This window comes from Stegostoma tigrinum, chromosome 10 (assembly GCF_030684315.1).
Source record: "Stegostoma tigrinum isolate sSteTig4 chromosome 10, sSteTig4.hap1, whole genome shotgun sequence".
Taxonomy (NCBI): Eukaryota; Metazoa; Chordata; class Chondrichthyes; order Orectolobiformes; family Stegostomatidae; genus Stegostoma; species Stegostoma tigrinum.
Window position 1 is genome coordinate 41999223 of NC_081363.1, and position 19396 is coordinate 42018618.

The 19396-nt window shown below is 39.1% G+C and overlaps 1 long non-coding RNA gene across 1 annotated transcript in view; it reads left to right on the plus strand.

The window, feature by feature from the left end:
- Positions 1-17996, plus strand: part of LOC125455854 (uncharacterized) — a 317230-nt gene extending 299234 nt beyond the window's left edge. The window contains exon 4 of the long non-coding RNA XR_007248328.2: positions 17359-17996. This is a non-coding gene — a long non-coding RNA (uncharacterized LOC125455854). The remainder of the gene's footprint in view (positions 1-17358) is intronic.
- Positions 17997-19396: the final 1400 nt, after the last annotated feature.

The window sequence follows — 19396 nt, forward strand, 5'->3', positions numbered from 1 at the left end:
AGAAGAAGTTTCAAACAATGAGAAACTTCAGTTGAAGATAAATTGGACAGTAGTTTGGGACTTTCTATTTGGAGAGAAGAAGGCTATGAGGATATCTGATAGAAAGTTTCCAAGTTATGAGAGATCTGGATTGAGTAGATAAGGAAAAAAACTGTTCCTGTTCATAAAATAGTTGTGAATGAGAAGGTGCAGATCTAATGTGATTTGCAAATATGATGTGAAAAAAACCTTTCGATGAGTGTTTTGGGTTGGGAGCGCACTGTCTGCAGATGTAGCAGTCACAAGTTCAATTGAATGTTCAAGGGGACATTGGATGATTTTCTAAATAGAAACAGCATGAAGGGATATGCAGAAAAGGCAGGAGAATGGCACTAAATCATAATACTCATGTTGAGAGCCAGTACAGATGCAATTGGTTGAATGGCTCCAGCAGCACTGTAATACTTTTGTGATTCTTTGTTGATATTATTTTACAACAAGCATTTAAAATGCCATGAAATTTTACTTAGGAATGGTTGAAACAGGAGGAAATTCAGCCCCTCAGGAATGTCTGACACTACCTGAATGTAGCCAATCATCCAGTAAGTATCAGAACTAACAGGATAATAATTATCAGGAATACAGTTTACTTTGAGACACTATTACATTTAAAATGAGTATGAAACCATATACCTAAAAACCTTCGTAACATCCCAAATGGGCCAACTTTTCCTCCTGCTTTTGGTAATGAGCATTTTTTAAAAAATGCAAACACAAGATATATAATATGAATGCGCTTAATTCATAGTTGTTGGAAAGGTCTTCATCATTTAGGGTCAAAGCAATAATTTCATACTATTAATCCTGGCTTTGTTCAGGTCTTCTGAAACCCTGTGGTGGTAAAATTAAAATAGTTTTGCACAGACTACGTAAAACTGCTAAATTAATCATCATCCATTATCTGTTTTTTTTCAATCACATACTTGAATTTATAATCGGCAAAATAATAGTGCACATTTCAGATTTATTTTGCAGATGGATTCCTGATGAATAGTCTCTTCTTTGAAAGTGTGTTAAGTTGAAATGCAACTCATGTTCATTAATATTCAATCGGAAGCAATGCCAAAGACAGCTTCATAATGTAAGTGATGTCATTTGAAAGGTAAGAATATGACTGATTGTGAGAACAGTTGCTGATTTAGATGGGTTGTAGAAATCTAGATATAAAAAGTTGAAAGACAAAGCCAATGCTTTCATAGGAAATTGTATAAATCTACTACAATACGAATGAATGAAAATTCAACAATTATTTGCTTTCATAAAATTCAAGTAATTCTATTTGCAGAACAATTTTAGGAGTGCAACTCTGGCAATTTTTCTGACATAGCATTTGTTGGCCAGAAGCAATTTCAGGTCAGGAGCTATTTTCTAAATAATAACAATTCTCGTGCACTCCTATTCTGCAATCACATTTGACCACAGAAGCAGATGCAACATGAATAATACACTGAACTAATGGGTAACACATTGATAGCCTTGATAAACATAGCAATAGCCTGTTCCATTAAACATTTCAGGCTAATGTTGAAAAAACTAGAGAAAATTCTGCAAGGGTATTCGTGGCCTGCCTAGTTAATCTTACTTTGAGAATCAGTCAAACCAGAATGCTTAAAAAGTTTTTTACAGACTTTCACTCTTGGAAACCAGGAAAGCACAGGGTCTTATTTGAAATTTGAGGTCGTAAGTGAGAGCCCGATCAAGCTGGCATGTGAATAACCATTGTTTTCAATCACAATTCTAAGTGCTATTCTTAGTATTCTTAATTAGTATTCTTTACTAATGGCTCTTTCCTGCTCCTGCCATCTTCAATGATCTGGGCACTTAGGACCCCTGCCCCAGCACACTGTTAAGAACTGAAATGAGCATTACTTCTGTTCATTTATTGGGGAGAATATTATTTTGGAATTCTAATTGACTGATAATAAATAAAGTCAATCTGAGGCAGTGAGCTCAGATCTGATTGGATAGGACTGAAAACTTTTATTCTTACTCACTCTGAGAGTCTTCTCTGAAATGCAACTTCAGCCTATTTCTTAGTAACTTTTGTGACCTAGCAGCATTAAATTGATCCAAGGTCAGCTATCTCCCTCAGCAAGTCCATTGAAATGGTCAGTAGGGGAAGAGCAAAAATGTATTTTGGCGTTTTTTTTTCCTGCTTAGGCCACAGCTAAACTATTTTGACAGAATGGATGAAACAAAACTTTATTCAGCAGCTGGTTGCACTTCACTTGACCTGAGAATGCCAAGTAACAAAGATATCCCATTAGATAGCATTCTTCTGTCACCTTCGTCCACTTACAAATGACTGAAAAGCAGTTTAAAAAAATTGACGAAGACATGCAACTTCAACCAGTCCCAAAGCAATTTTTAGATAATTAAGCCAGGTTGGCTGAAAAGTTTAAGTTATCTATTGCCAACGCTTGAAGAGCTCTGGAAGATGTAGGAAATGGATTGGTTTACTAGTTTTTAAGATGTTTCTTTTTACTAATGCATATTGATGTTGAACAAAGTAAATATAAAATTGAAACAAAAGTTAAAGGGAAATAATTTCTTTCAATTTCAATTGTAACATCACTAATGTAGTTTAGTCATAGCCATCGTTGACATCTTACTAGCTATTTTTTCAGAATATTTGTTTCACTGCTGTGATATATATGCACACAATAAAGCAGTATTGCCCAGAAACCTGGAATATCCAAATGTGGAAATTTTAAACTTTGTTCAATAAGAATAGAAAGGGTTGATATGTGGTAAAGTGACTTCAGTTGAAATATGGTTAGGAAAGTTATTCTGTAGACATACAGTCTTATTAGTCACCAGTCAGAAATAAACTCAGTAATCATAGGATCATAGAATCCCTACAGTGTAGAAACAGGACATTCAGCCCAAAAAAGTCCACACTGACCCTGCAAAGAGCATCCCATCCTAACTCATCCCCCTACCCCAGCACTTCCCTCTGTATAACCCACCTAACGTAAACATCCCTGGATACTGCGGGCAATTTAGCATGGCCAATCCACCTACCCTGCCCATATGGGCCTGAATAGTTTTCTATATACCTAACAATAAAGTAGGCAGTTTGAATTGGTACTTTTTTTCATAAATGAATAAATTGCAAGCAACACCAGCCGCAATTTTCAGGAGCTCACTATTTTGACTAAGCAAGTTCTATTTGGCACTCAATTTTAAACTTAACTAAAATGTGACATTTTGTACATCTTAAACATATACAAAAATAGCCAGCTATTTCAAAGGAGGTGAATGTGCTTTCAATGCATCTGTAAAGTAATATGTTGAAATCTTCCTACAGCCTGCATGAATTTCATGTACAGAGACGCTGTAAGTGCAGATTGGTTAATGGCCTCATAGGTTAACCTGTCATCCACCATATTGTGGAAAGGGAAGACTCTTGTCAAATCCCTTACATCAGTGTGCACTTGAGTTACGATCATTTTCAGCTGTTTGTACCCTGATGGGAGCTCACTTGTGCATCAACCAGTTATTGTATCAGCTCCTGGTTTTTAATGCAGCTCGTAAAATGATAGTCCTGATGGAAAAGACTGAAGCACTTATAATTAGGGAAAGCATAAGCTAACCATTTACATTTTCCGCATGAAAATCATCATTACTGGAAATACGTTAGATTACCGAGTGAAATGAGTAGAATCCTGCTTGTTTATATCAACCAGCTTGAATTTAGAACAGCTCGGTCTCTGGAGAAACGTCCGTATGTGACTAATTACTCTATTTCAATAGCTTCATGTTGGCTTGCTTTGTGATTTGACACTAAAAAGGTAAGAACTTTGTCAGCATTAATGGTATGAAGGGAATTCTACAGCTTTCCACATCTCATGAAGGGTTTGTATTTATTTTTAACTGACACAAGGTCAATGGAAATACAGATTTCTTGTTCTGAAACACAATATGATTCAAGCAGAGGATAACAATTCACTTATATTTTATTCCCAATTCTGGCAAATACTTTGGCCTGTTGGTCTCACATTGCTTAGCTTTCAGGACTTCAGTAAGAAATGGAATTAATCAAATAATTATGTTGTTTAATGTTACATTACTTCTTAATTCAACAGAATTCAAACTAAAATCCCATTTTCCTTGAGTTCCCATGTTTGCAAGTTCCAGAAACATCTATGATGTGGCGTGTTTTGATGTTTCATTATACAAATTTCATTTGCTGTATCAAATGGTTGAACAATATGTTGCAAATGCCAGTGTAAAAATACCAAAATGTTCCATGTACATTAACAGGGTTTGTCTGAAAGAACAGAAGCCAACGGATCTGAGAACGATTTTTGATCCTTTGCCATACCTAGAATCCCTACAATGTGAAAGCAGGCCATTTGGCCCATCAAGCACACACCCAATCCTCCGAAGAGCATCCCACCCAGACCCACCCCACTACCCCATACCTGTAACCCTGCATTCCCCATGGCTAATCCATCTGGTCTACACATCCCCGACAGCATAGGCAATTTGGCATGGCCCATCCACCTAATCTGCACATTTTTGGACTGTGGTAAGAAACCAGTTCACCCAGAGGAAATCCATGCAGACATGGCAGGAATGTGCAAACTACACACAAACAGTCACCCGAGGCCGAAATCATACTTTGATCCTCGGTTCCTGGCACTGTGAGGCAGCAACGCTAACCACTCAGCCGCCGTGCATTTCTATCAAAATTTAAATGCTTGATTATATTAAAAATTGTTTTGCTTCACTTAATCCCATAACAGATAGAGAAGCAATACTTTACAAAATAATTACTAACTATTTGACCAAACATTATTGCATGCCAGTTAACATTCCAATGATCAGAAATGGGACATGAAAATTCTATACAAATTGTGGTTAATCAGTTTATCTGGAAAATTGTTAATTTCTTTTATCATCACATATTTAATATTTTAATATGCTGCACATAGCATTTAATTTTTTTGATAAATGTCTGTGTTAACTGACTTTTTTTATATCCAATCATTTCCAACCATCACCACAACCATAAGAGAAAAGGAACAGCAATAAGCCATTCGATGCCTTGAGCTTGCACCACCATTCAACAGCTCCATGTCTGATCCAACATTCTTCATCTCTACTTTCCTACCCTTTTCCTGCAACCCTTCAATCCCTGAATGATCAAGAATCTATCTGTCTCATCCTTAAATATGTGACAATCGACAATGTTAAGAAAAATATAGCCATGCTTCAACAATGACTTATCTTACTGTTGCTTTGTTTTCTTTGAAGTTGTCCAATATTATTCTGACTATAATTATGGACATAGATGGCTTTACAATCTGGGAAATTGTGAATGGAAATGAACCTTGAGCAATTATCAGTGAAATTCCCACTTCTGACCTTAGATGAAGCAAATGAAAATGATTGAGCTTAGGACATTATCCAGTGGAACTTAGGAGCTCATGTTTGGTACAGAACTTGTGTCCCTAACTATGAGGCTGAGGCTCAGGATCAAGTCCTACCTCCTCCAGAAATGTGAAGTAACATCTCTGGACAGGCTAGTTGGAAAATATATATTCTGATCAAACTAGGAGCCCTTCTGGCACAGTGATAGTATCCCTACCTCTCAACCAGGCCTGGGTTCAAGTCCCATTTTGCTTGTGTAATAACATTTATGAATAGGTTGATTGAAAAATTTCATATCTTGAAGGACCCTTGTAATGGTGTTCTAGGGCTGAGACAATTAGATTGAATTGAATTTAATGATTTATGTCACATGTATATAAAAAAACACAGTGAAAAGTGTTAAGAGTTACCATGCTTCAGTGCTTTTTTGAATCACTGAATATATTAAAAGATTTACTAAGGTAGAGTTTATCTTTCTCATCCCTTCTTGTTCCTCATCCACTGCTCCACTTGACATCAGCCGGTGCCTCTGTAATGGGCTCTGGGTATCAGTCACAGACCTCTGTTGCCCCCATTCTTTCAACTGCCACATCTGAGCTAGAGCCATGGACCAAATTTTCGTATCCCTGGAATACCAACTGATGCTCACCCGCATTATCCCATTGGACCTCCGCCAACAGTGGTCCTCCGCCATCCACTTTGCCAATGCTGCCCCTTGTTCAGACTCCTGGGTCTAGCTACTCAGCCAGTGTGTTTGGGCCACAGGATTTAGCCCAGGATCTGCTCCTCACTCACTGGAGACCACAGACTGGGGTGGAGCTACATTCATCTCATCTTGACATTGCTACCAAGAAGCCTCCTTCTTTCTCATTCTCTCACCCTCAGCCACCACCACTCTCTGGGCCCGTGCCACCATCGTAGTTCACTATCTTTTAATCTTTAATTGGCTTCTAATAACTGCAATGATCTTCCCTTGCGTTTAATATGATTCCAATTAGTGGAAGGTTTTGCACTTAGTTGTCATTGATTTGAAATCATTTTTGTATGGCTGGGGAGACAGTTACAGTTGAGGTCAAAAATTCATTCAGTTGCTTCATCCATCACAATGATTGTTTGTACTAGCACCAGAACCAAATGTTATAGGGTCAAAGTTCTGTATGTGGGTAGCAGTCTGACCTGGATAGCCATAATCACAACTCCAAAAGTTTCTCACGTTGACCTTGCGAAGCGAGTAACATCCATCTTCTCTCCATGGCATAAAACTCGGGTCCAAAATGCTGGTGGATCTGCTTCATGGCCATTAGATATTTGTCCCATTTTGAGAGGAAGTCTATCCCCAAGTGATGCTGGCCAATTAAATGATTGTGGCTGTCTTGTCCCTGGGGGCAGTGACCACAGATGGGATAGTACCAGGCCCCAAAGAAAAAGACTCCTGATCAGATATGTCCAGAGTCATGACAAGGCAAGGCAGACAGGTTCAGAGAGAGGGTTGGGATCAACAGGACTATATTGGGGGTGGTGAGGGAGTGGGAGGGAAATGTAGTGGAATACCTTTGGGAAATCTCAGTGAATACAGTGTGCTTGAAGAGGATGACCACACCTTGGCATGGATTTCACCTGACAGCCTGCATATTTGGTTTTAGCATCTCCACACCATGGGTAAAACCCCAGCAGCCCCAGAAGGAGACACACAGTTGGCTAACAAGTTGCTAAAGGGGCCCAGTAAGCTCATGAGTGCATGAGGCATCATAACACCTAAAAGACCCATCGGTGCATGGAAAATTGACCAATGAGGCAATGTCATGTTACCTAATTTCATGCCACCCCCTAGCCTGCCAAGCATGTTCCACCCCCCAACACCATGTAAAATTCTGGCTAATGTTTTATTATCACAGTGTATTTGAGTTTTAATCGAAAATTTCTATTTAAGCCCAAGCAACTTCTCAGTGGACAAAGTGTGAATATTTGGGAGTTAATTAGAATTTAGACTGAATTAAGAACTCATCTTCTCTTTGCAAAATTATTCTGTCTGGTAATCTATTGGTATGCAAAACAGCGCTGTTGTCCTGTCAGCAAAAGTGGGGTGATTCTAGTGACAGAGCAAATCAGTTGGTGCTGTTACCATTGTAAATATTGTGCATCTGCAGAATCTAAAATGACAGTAGAATCTACAGCAGCATGTTCAAAAGTATATCCGACTTATCTTCAAATTGTGTTGTTCACTTGAAGCCAGCACTGTGTCAGTTCTTGAAGCATAAAAATTTTAGAAGAATGCAATGAAAGCTCAGCCTGAAGTTGTTGACTTGCTTGCTGAGATGGCTCGTTTTCATTCAGATGTTTCATTACCATGCTAGGTAACAGCATCAGTGAGGCCTCCAATGAAGTAATGTTGTTCTACTCCACTTAGAATTTATAGTGTCTGGTCCACTACAGTGAGTAATTTCATTTCCGGTTTTGTTCTGTGTGGGTTTGTATATGTGATCCAATTCCATATGTTTTTTGATTGCCTTATGGGCTGAGAGCCATACCTTTAGGAATTCCCATGTGCATCTGCGTTTGGCTTTGGCTGCAATAGCTACGATGTCCCAGTTAAACCGATGGTCTTTGTTGTCCGAGTGTACCTATATTAAGGAGAGTTTGTTGTGCCATTTTGCTGCTAGCTGATGTTTATAGATTCTGATGGCTAGTTTCCTTCCTGTAAGTCTGATGTAATGTTTATGGCAGTTGATGATGTTATCTAGCTTGGTGACGAAACATCTGAATGAAAACAAGCCAGCTCGGCGAGCAAATCAACAACCTCACCCACAAATCAAGCTACAAATCTTTGCTAAAACTTTAAAGCTCGGCCTATCACTACATTATATTCAGAACACTGAGCTATTTAGTATTAACCCAGTTTCTGCTACTGATTCAATTTTATGATAATAGTAAATTTTAAAGCACAGCCAATCATATGAATTCTTTATTCCATGAATTCAATTTTCACAGATGCAGAAGTTCTCATATTATTTTGGAATTATGCATGAAGATCATGTAAAAACATATATGGAAATTACATCTCTTATTGGAAAATACAGATGATTATGCTGCTCATAAATGTTCAGATATCTTGAAGTATGTACTATTTAAAATAAGTGGAGTTTGATATAGATGTTGTGGTTCCCAAAACTTGGGTTCCAACTTCATTTGGGATCACTCAGTGGTCACGCTGTAATGAATGGATCATAATAGATCTGAAACTCAGAAGTAGTGACGCTGCCCTCACTGCAATACACTGACTCTGTCAATATGCAGTATGTGTTCAGGAATTTGAAGGATGGACAGTTGGGCAGGAATCTTGTGGCAAGTGTACCTTCAGCCAATCAACTGGTGGGAAAGAAGGGAGCTTCTAATTTGAGAGTGAGGTAGAAAGGTGGGACCAGGTAAAAGCTACTAAGATGGGTCCAGGTCCGAAACCTCAGCTTTCCTGCTCCTATGATGCTGCTTGGCCTGCTGTGTTCATCCAGCTCTACACCTTGTTGTCTCAGATTCTCCAGCATTGGCAGTTCCTACTACCTACTGAAAGTTCCAGATCTCTTGACTTATTTTAATCTCTGCTCTGAACTCAACAGTCTAACTGATAGTCAAGCTGGTAATTAACAGCAACTTGCTTCTAATGTCATTGACACATTTTTATGCAGAGCTTTTACCTCCAGTGCTGAATCACGTGACTCCATTGCAAGTGAAAAACAAAAAGGTAATATGTTAGCACTTTTATTCATTCATGGGATGAGGGCAATGCTGGCCAGGCAGTATTTATTGCCCATCCCTAATTGCCCAGAGGGCAGTTAAGAGTCAACCACATTGCTATGGGGCTGGAGTCACATGTAGGCCAGGCCAGGAAGGATGGCAGTTTTCTTTATTAGGACATTAGTGAACCAGATGGGTTTTTCCTGACAATCAACGATGGATTGAAGGGTCTAGGCCCGAAACATCAGCTTTTGTGCTCCTGAGATGCTGCTGGGCCGGCTGTGTTCATCCAGCCTCACATTTTATTACAATGGATTCACAGTTAGGTTTTTAATTCCAGATATTTTATTAATTCAAATTCTACCATCTGCTGTGGCGGGATTCAAACCCGGGTCCCCAGAACACTATCTGGGTCCCTGGACTAATATCCAGCAATAATACCACTAGGCCATCACCTCCCCATTGTCTACGAAGAACATGAAGCTATATAGGTTTAAGCAATATTTGAAGACTGTTTTCAAGGAAAATATCAGGAAATCAGAATAATTTTTCTACCATTGAAATGAAGAGCTTTCATAGAAACTTGTTCAGATTAAAAGGGCCTTTGAGCACAGGCAAAAAAACTTACATAATTGCAGAATGTTATTTATTTTACTTTGTTTTAATTATTTATCAATATGATTAGACCAATGTCTAGAGAAATGGAGAGGCAAATAAGTCTTCAGTTTATTAAGTCCTTTTCTTAAACAACACCGTGAGATGATGAGGCAATGTCAAATAATCAGAAATCTACATCAGTAGAGTGTCAGAAGCACACACCCACGTTTGCTCTTCATCTTGGCATGAACATCAAAGGGCATTGCAAACATAGAGTGACATTTGCATGTTACATGTAAAAGAAGTGTTATTTTGATATTTTGTTTCCTCTTTCAATTTTTGACTGTAAAAACAGTACTTGAGATATTCAGTGTGTTGCAGGGTTAATGGAGGACAGAGCAGTTCCCTGGGATTACATGACTGGAGTTTCTACTGTTGATGATCCATCTATGTTAGGGAATAAGTCTTTATTCTTTCACAGAATCAGCATGTCACTGGAAAACTTGACATTTATTGTCCATTCCTAGTGACCCTTGAACTGAGTGAATTGCTATGTCAGTTCAGAGGGCAGGTAAGAGTCAGCCTTATTACAATGGGACTAGAGCCATTCGTAGGCTAGGCTGGTTCAGATTTCCTTCCTTAAGAGAATGTTGTGAGCTGGATTTGAGGAGAGATCCTTATCATATCACTGGACAATAAATCCAGAGCACTGGGTTTTCTCTGGATACATGGATTAAAATCCCGCTGACGTCGACAGTGAAATCTGATTCAATATAAAGTTAGCCTACTGAGGATCATGTGGCCACTGTCAATTGTTGTAAAAACCCACCAGGTTCATAAATATCTTTTGGAGAAGGAAATCTGCCATCCTTACCTGGTGTGGCCTACATGTGACTTCAGAACCACAACATTGTAGCTGTCCCTAGCTGCCCTCTGGGAAATTAGAGATGGGTAAGAAATGTTGACCTAACGGCTCCTGTGAATGCATTTTTAAAAAGACAATTTTATGACAATTGATATCAGATTCATGGCATCATCAATGAAACCAGCTTTTCTAAATTCACCAAAAAAATCAATTAAATAATTCAGCACAGAACTAGGTGAGATACTTTAGCTGTCACATTCATTGTAAATTACCCACTAGTTTCACCTACTTCAGATATCTCTGTTTGCAAAAGTGTAAAGACATGAAGTGTGAACATGATTTGTAGTTTCACATACAGATACACTGACTGTCAAGAGGAAGGATACAAAAGATATTTTTGAGCTGAGGGTTCTGTTGCTTGCATTTAACTGGACTGCAAATAAAAATGGGATTTGTTGATTTTCTGTGAAATGTTTGAAAGATAGAATTATCCAAAGGAAATTAGACACAAATTACTTCGTGAGAGATTAAATCACCGCATTCATGAAGAAAATTACATTTTGGAAGAGCAATGTGCTAAAGTGGAACTGAGTCTTCCAAAAGTATTTGGTAAAGTGTCATGTAAAATTGCTTCACAGGATAGAGGCCATGCTGTTGATGATGATACATTTTAACATGGATAGAGGACTGGCTAACGAACACAAAGCAGACAGTTGGGATAAATGGGTCATTTTCAGCTTAGTGAACTGTAAGTAATGGCATGCCACAGGGATCAGTGCGGGTTTCAACAATTTACACTATATCTTAATGACTCAGATGAAGGGAATAAATGTATTGTAGCCAAATTTGCTGATGATATAAAGATCGGGAGGAAATCAAGCTGTAAAGAATGCGCAAATAGATTGCAGAAGGATATAATAAGTTGTGAGTGCACATGATTTTGGCAAATTGAGCATAATATGGGGAAGCATGAGATTGTTAATTTTGGCAGGAAGACTACAAAAGCAGCACATCGTCAATTGTTAAGGAATTCAGGGATAATGGGGAAAAGTGGAGTTGAAGTGTCAGATCAGCAACGATTTCATTGAACAACTGAATGGAGCAAATAGCCTGCTTCTGCACTTGTGTCTTAAGGTCTTATTGTCTGATGGATTCTTGTGTATGAGTCAAGTTTCTTGATTGTTGTTGGAGCTGCGTCCATCCAGGCAAGTGGAAGTACTCCATCACACTCCAGACTTGTACCTGGTAGATGATAGACAAGCTTTGGAGAGTCAGGAGATGAGTGCCTCTCCACAGCATTCTTGGCCTCTGACCTGCTCTTGTGGCCACTCTGTTTATGTGGTTAGTTCAGTTGAGTTACTGTTCAATGCTAACCCCAAGGATGTTGATATTGGAGGATTCAGTGATGGTAATACTATTGAATGTCAAAGGTTAAATGATCTCTACTTGGAGGTAGTCATTGCCTGGCATTTGTGTGGTTGCTTGCCACCTTTCAGCCCAAGCCTGGATATTGCCAAGATTTTGTTGCATTTGAGCATGGACTGCTTCAGTATCTGAGGAGTCAAGAATGGCCCTGAACATTGTGTAATCATCAGCGAACATCCCTATTTCTGAACTTAGGTCGGAGGGAAGGCCATTGATAAAGCAATTCAAGATGTTTGAGTCTAGGACACTACCCTGAGGAGCTCCTGCAGAGATATCCTTGAGCTGAGATGACTGACATCCAACAACCACAACCATCTTTCTATGTGTCTGTCAGCTATGGCTCCAACCAGCAGAGAGTTCATCCCTGATGCCAATTAATTCCAGCTTTTCCAGGGTTCTTTAATGCCACACTCGGTCAAATATGAACTTGATGTCAAGGGGTGTCACTCTCACCTCACGTCTGGAATTCAGCTCTTCAGTCTGTGTTTAAACAAGGCTGTAATGATGTCAGGAGCTGAGTGGCCCTGGCAGAACCCAAACTGGGTGCCACTGAGTAGGTTATTGCTGAGCAGGTGCTGCTTGATAGCACTATTGATGACACCTTCGATCACTTTACTGATGATCAAGAGTAGATTGATGGGGCGGTAATTGGCTGGGCTGGGTTTGTCCTGCTTTTTGTGTACAGAACATGTGTAGGCAATTTTTCACATTGTCAGTTGTTACTACTGGAACAGCTTGGTTAGGGGAGTGGCAGGTTCCAGAGTACAAGTCTTCAGATCTATCACTGAAATGCTATCAGGGTCCACAGTCTTTACAGCATCCAATGTCTCCAATCATTTTTTGATATCATGTAGAATGAATAAAATGGCTGAAGAATGGTATCTTTTACACTAGGGACAAATGGAGGAGACCAAGATGGATCATCCACTTATCACTTGTGGCTGAAGATGGCTGCAAATGCTTAAATCTTCAGCCAGAAGTGTGTAGAAAAGGGTGTGGCCAGCAAGGAAATAGAGTTAATGCCAGTATCAAATCAGCACGATCTTTTCTCTCCATAACTTTCTAAATTTCTATCCGATAACAAGATGAAACATGGTCTCATTCCCATGATGAACAACCATTTCAACTACCTGGAAGCACACTTTACATCCTTCCATGCCCCCATCTCAACTTAAATGTGTCAAAGTTCAGCCATATGCAAAGATTCTTTCAATGGCAGCCTGATGACATGGATTTGCTCCTAGTGGAAATTGAGTAGCTTACTTAAATTTTAAGCAAATGATTGTTGTAAAAGGAACAAGATCTGGAGTTTCTCTATTAGAATTTTGGTTCAGTGTGAGGATTAATTATCCTGACAGTGCACTACACACTGTGAAATGCGTGTAGGCCTGAAACGTCAGCTTTTGTGCTCCTGAGATGCTGCTTGGCCTGCTGTGTTCATCCAGCTCCACACTTTGTTATCTTGGATTCTCCAGCATCTGCAGTTCCCATTATCACTGATCACACTATGAAAGTGATTGGCTCCTTTTGTCAGCACATGCTTGTGTGAAGCTGGATTTAGCACACGTCCATATCAAATTTATACAGTTAGCAGCTCTGGATGTCAGAGATTGGCATTCCAACTGATTTTGAGACTATCAGAAGCGCATGTGAATTGTCATTAAGCCCAATTAATACATTAAACATTTTCATAAGTTACATTAAAAGCACAATTTCTGAGGTATTTGATGTACATGTTTATATTTAAAATGCAACCTTCAGTAATTAATCATTGAATATTACAAGGCTGTTGCTTTGTTTTTTTTTATTGGCATCTGGCTCTCATTAATCTCCATTTAAGATGGGATTACACTGGCAAATAGTTTGGGAAGTGGTGTTTTAAAGTTAGGTTTACCTTATTCAGTTAAATTCTTATACCTGAAACTGAATAATTGGTTCATTTCGGTGCGAGAATATTATTTCAATCCTTTGCTTCGACGCTCCTGCATTGATATAGCTATCAAATTAGCCATTGGCTTTCTCTACACTCTTATCAAATTTTTGAAGTTATCTATTTCCTTTTTAGTACTGTTACGAATTCTTCTTCCATCAATGTTTTGGAAAAGAATTTCATATCCAACAATTCACAAACAGCACACTTTGTTCTTTTGGGAATATTTTACTTACATGCCTCTAGTTATTGGCTCACCAACCAGCTGAGATACATCAAGAGACTTTGAAGATTTCGGAGAACATTTCATATTTTTATACCAGCCTCGCGGATTAATTGAACCTGTCATTTGGTCTGAAAGCTCTTTTTAGTTTATATGTATATATTTGCCAGTGGCCTCAAGCAATATTTTCTGAGTATTAAAGACTTAAACATAAAATTTACAAGTGCACAAAATTAAAGGAGTCTGCTTTCAAGTAGCATCATCAATATAAATTAAGAGAACTGTCGTTACAGATTTAAGTCAGAAGGCTAATGAGTCTTTAGTGAAAATGTATTATGTTTCGAGATATGATGCATTCTGTTGTCTTTATTACAATACCAACAGAAGTCCCCTGAGTAGCTTTGGATAGTAATGAAAGGATTAGGCAAAGAATCAAATTACTTTTTATTTAGATACATAATATTTACTTCGGATAAGTATCTAAATATGAAGACATGTCTTTGTTGTATTTTTGGTTTCAATTTATGCCTAAGTGTTTCATTTCCTCTGATAGATGATTGACAGGTCTTTTTGAATAAAGAAATTTAATAGACAATCGGAATAAGCCATTGTAAATAAGCCAAAGTGGAACGTAATTTTTTTTAAATCTATATTTATGATGCTATCCAAAAAGACTATTCTCATAAAACTGTCCATCATCACATCTAGCGTTATCTCATAATGAATCATCATTCCCTCCCCTGCCAACAGATGAAGGGTCTAGGCCCGAATCGTCAGCTTTTGTGCTCCTAAGATGCTGCTTGGCCTGCTGTGTTCATCCAGCTCCACACTTTGTTATAAGATAATTAAGCAAGTTTTTCTTCTACTCCAAACTCCAAACTCCAAACTATGGATACGCTATGTAGACAACACCTTTGTCATCATTAAACGGATCAAATTAGAAGAGACACACAAACTCATAAAAAACACCCTCACTGGAATAAAACTCAACAGAGAGTTTGAGAAGAACAAACAACTCCCATTCCTGGACGTCATTGTAGAGCACAAGACAAATGGGGAACTGCAAATGAAAGTACACTGAAAAGCCACACGCACAGAGCAGGTATTGAACTTTAATAGTAACCATCCCAGCACACAAACAAAGCTGCATGCTTTGGCAATAACACACTGCAGCAATACGGAACTACGCCAAGAGGAGGAGGAATGCCTCTCCCAAGTATTCAAAGATAATGGCTATCCAAAGAACTGAGTCAGGAGATGCCTATAGGAACAGCATCAGAAAGATTCTACACGCCCCGACACACTCATCACATTACCCCAAATCAGAACTCACCACAAGACATCTACGACCGCTGGGCATCAGAGTGGCACACAAAGCCACATCACCCCATGACAACTGTTCACCCAAACTAAAGACCTAATCCCCGCCATGGACATCTACAAGATCCCCTGCAGAGACTGCAAGAAACACTACATTGGACAAACAGGAAGGAAACTAACAACAAGAGTACATCACCGACTGGCTACAAAAACCCACGACCAATACTCACTCATCTCAATCTACATGGACAAGGAGAACCATCACTTTGACTGGGACAACACCAAGATCCTGGGACAGGCTAGGCAGAGACAAGCATGAGAACTCCTGGAAGCAAGGCACTCCACGAAGCAGGCTATTAATAACCACATTGAACTCAACCCCATATACATTCCACTACAGAGGAAACCCGGAAGTGAGGCAATCCATCGCAACGGACCCCAGAATTTAAAAACCAGGCGGGAAAACATACCGACGTTTTATCAGAGGCTGCACTGAGGATGTTACCCAACACGATAACGAAACATCTGCAGAACAACAAAACAGCTCGGCGAGCCAACCAACCTCAACACCCACAACCCGAGCTACAGATCTACTCCAAAACCTTAGAAACTCCTTCCTTCAAACTCCTGTCCCCTGTAGCTTCTATTTCACTTTAAAATCAATTGCGAAGATTTTATGAATTTCTTTGTCTCTGAGATTGAGACCGACTGTGTCACTCTGCCAGCTATATGTTTGCTGGTCCCAACTCTTAAATCCACCCATCTTGACATTGGAGGATTTTTTGCAGCATCTCTTCAATTTACCCATTCCTGGGAGCCATCTCTTGCTTGTGCGAACCCTCTTTCCTGAGCAATTCCTAATCAATCAACTCTCTTTCTCAGACCAACATTAGCTGATGTTGTGACTGGTATGGAGACAGTGTCACTCTATATTTCCCTTCATAAGATCTTTCAAGCATATGATAATGCAATTACACTTTTGCACAAGTAATCTTGTTAACACAATAAAAGAGGAACTTGTTTTAAAATATCATAAGAATGGAGTTTTAAAAACTTAATTGAGCATTGATAGTCACTGCATGTTTAACGCATTTTGATTGTGCTTTTGCTTTGAGAATGTGTGAACGCTTTATTGATCCTGAAGCTGTTCTGTAGAATGGAGGAGCAGGGGTGGTGGCTTTGGAATGATTACATGCTCATCCCTCATGCAGTCTTTGGTGGCAAGGCTGGGTAGTGACAATTTCTGTTCTTTCCCCACGCTGATGTAAGGGAACTCCTGGTCTTTGCTGAAGAAGATAGTGGCTTGTTCCCCTGAATCATCTCTCTCTCTCTCTCATCTCACTTACTTCGATTGATAAACCTTATTTTGGGAGCTTGCAGTCTTGGCTGCATCAATCAGCAGCCTAAACCCACTTGGCCAGTGACCAGGGCAGCATCTCATGATGCCAAGATGAGCTTTGTCACTTGTCAACATTCATCTGTGTCAGAGATAATGGGAACTGCAGATGCTGGAGAATCCAAGATAATAAAATGTGAGGCTGGATGAACACAGCAGGCCAAGCAGCATCTCAGGAGCACAAAAGCTGACGTTTCAGGCCTCTCTGATTGAAGGGTCTAGGCCCGAAACATCAGCTTTTGTGCTCCTGAGATGCTGCTTGGCCTGCTGTGTTCATCCAGCCTCACATTTTATTATCTAACATTCATCTGTGTGTTAGCTTACAATTCTTTTTAAGAATAAAATTTCTCATTTTGCCCAACTTGATAGTACAGTAGTGCCGTGCTAAATAAGTCTTTCATTTCAGCCATGATGTTGGTAAAACTAATGTACTTTCTTTGTTTCATATATTACAGATTTGGAAAGTTAGCTACTGGTGTAGTGGCCTTTAAATGAAACTTCATCTTACACGGTAAGTCCTAGGTAAGTTCAGCTGTAAAGGGACCCCAATTTCCAACAAAAGGACAGCACCCAACATGGGTACATATCCAGTGGACCTTTTTTAGTCACTAACAGTCCCCATTAACAACTATTCATCCTCCCAGCCAAATTATTATCAACTCCTTTGTCTATCCAACTGTTCTTCTCTCTCTTCGGGCTCTATCCTATCATTTACTCCCTACTACATCTCCCTCCCTAATTTCTGCATATGAGCCAATGTTTTTCCAGCTACCATCAGTTCTGAGGAAGTCTCATCAGAAAGAAAAATGTTAACTGATTTTTTTTTTCTTCACAGATGCTGCCAGACCTGCTGAACTTTTCCAGAAACTTCTGTATTTGTTCAATGAACCTTCATTGCACTTTCTCTTTGACAATAAAATATTTCCTGAGTTAAAGAGAACAAAATAGCACACAGTACTATTACCAAGTTCCTATACAATTGAAGTAGAAGAGTCATACTGCACTTGAAACATTAACTCTGTTTCTCTTTCCAGAGATGCTGTTGAGTTTCTCAGCATTCTCAGTGTTTGTTTCAGACTTTACTACTCCTGTACTTAACTTCTTCTTACAATGAAGGTACTATTTCATTAACCTTCCTAATAGCATACTACATTTGCACAACAGCCTTCTTACTAAAACTATTATTTAAACTCCTAGTTCTGGGAAGTTCTGCTTTCTTCCTCAGTGAAAACAGATGTAGTATAATCACTTAGCTTCTCCACTATCTTATCTATTCTCCATTATAAATTTATCTGGCTCTGCCTGTAATGGGCCAATATTTATATTAGCCAAATATTTGCTTTGCTTGTACCTATAAAAACTCTAACAGTCTGTTTTATGTTTTGTTTCACTAGATTGTATTCATATTCTATTATTCCTGAACATATCAGTTTTTTGGTCCACCTTTATTATATTCTATAAACCTTCCGATCCTCATAGGTCGGTGCTTCTCTTTAAGTCAATGTTGAAAAACTAGCTTGATGCAAAGATGGAGTGAGAGATAGGCCAGGCCATGGGGTCACAAATATTGCTTCTCACAATCCACGGTACTTCATCATTGTCCAGTTTTGAGGGGATGACTCTATTTTGAGTTAATCCTATTAAGCTCATTGGTAAAGCCATACCACAAGACAGAGGAGTGTTCGCTGTGAAGACAAAAATTCTGCAAAAAAAAACAGTATGGTAGTCACTGTTACACTATTGTGAATTGTTGGGTAAAATGTCAGGGAAGGTTCTCATTGTGTTGATTCCGTCATCACCTGGCCCAGTTTGACAACTCAGTCGATTAGGTCTGATCAGTCAATCATGATGTCTTTCGTGACAGACCCTCAAGTCCCTTGCCCAGAGGATACTCTGCATCCCTGTTTCTCCAGTGCTATTTCCAAGAGGTGTCCAGCATCCGGATGTAGTGATTCACCAGCTTAGATCGCGATAGCTGGTTATCAGTAAGGGTTTCCTTGCCAAATTTGACCTGATTACATGCCACATCTTCTGGCCCAGAGCTTGCCTTGTTTTTGGGGTAAGACTTACTCACAGTTAGTAATAAAGCAGTCTGGAATATTGGCAAATGAAATGCTTTTGTTGATATGACAGTGTGGGAAAGCTATTATAATTGTAGCATTAATTCCTGAATGTTAATGAGAAGGATTTTTCAGTGTCAAGGAGCTTATATGTATGCCTTTGTCATGTCCAGTGCTTAGGTTGATCATGACTGATCCACCCAGCTTAATCCCTATTATTTTCATGGACTTCTGAGGCAACTTTGTTTTCTAAGTATTTACCGGACAGTTGAGAATCAATTACATGGCTATGTCTCTGGACTCTCAATATGTCAGGCTAGGAAGTGGTGTCCACTTCTCTTTCCCTAAGAAGCATTTGTAAACCAGATAGGTTTTTTATGAAAAGCCAATAGTTTCTTGATCACCATCACTGAGACAAGATTCAAATTCCAAA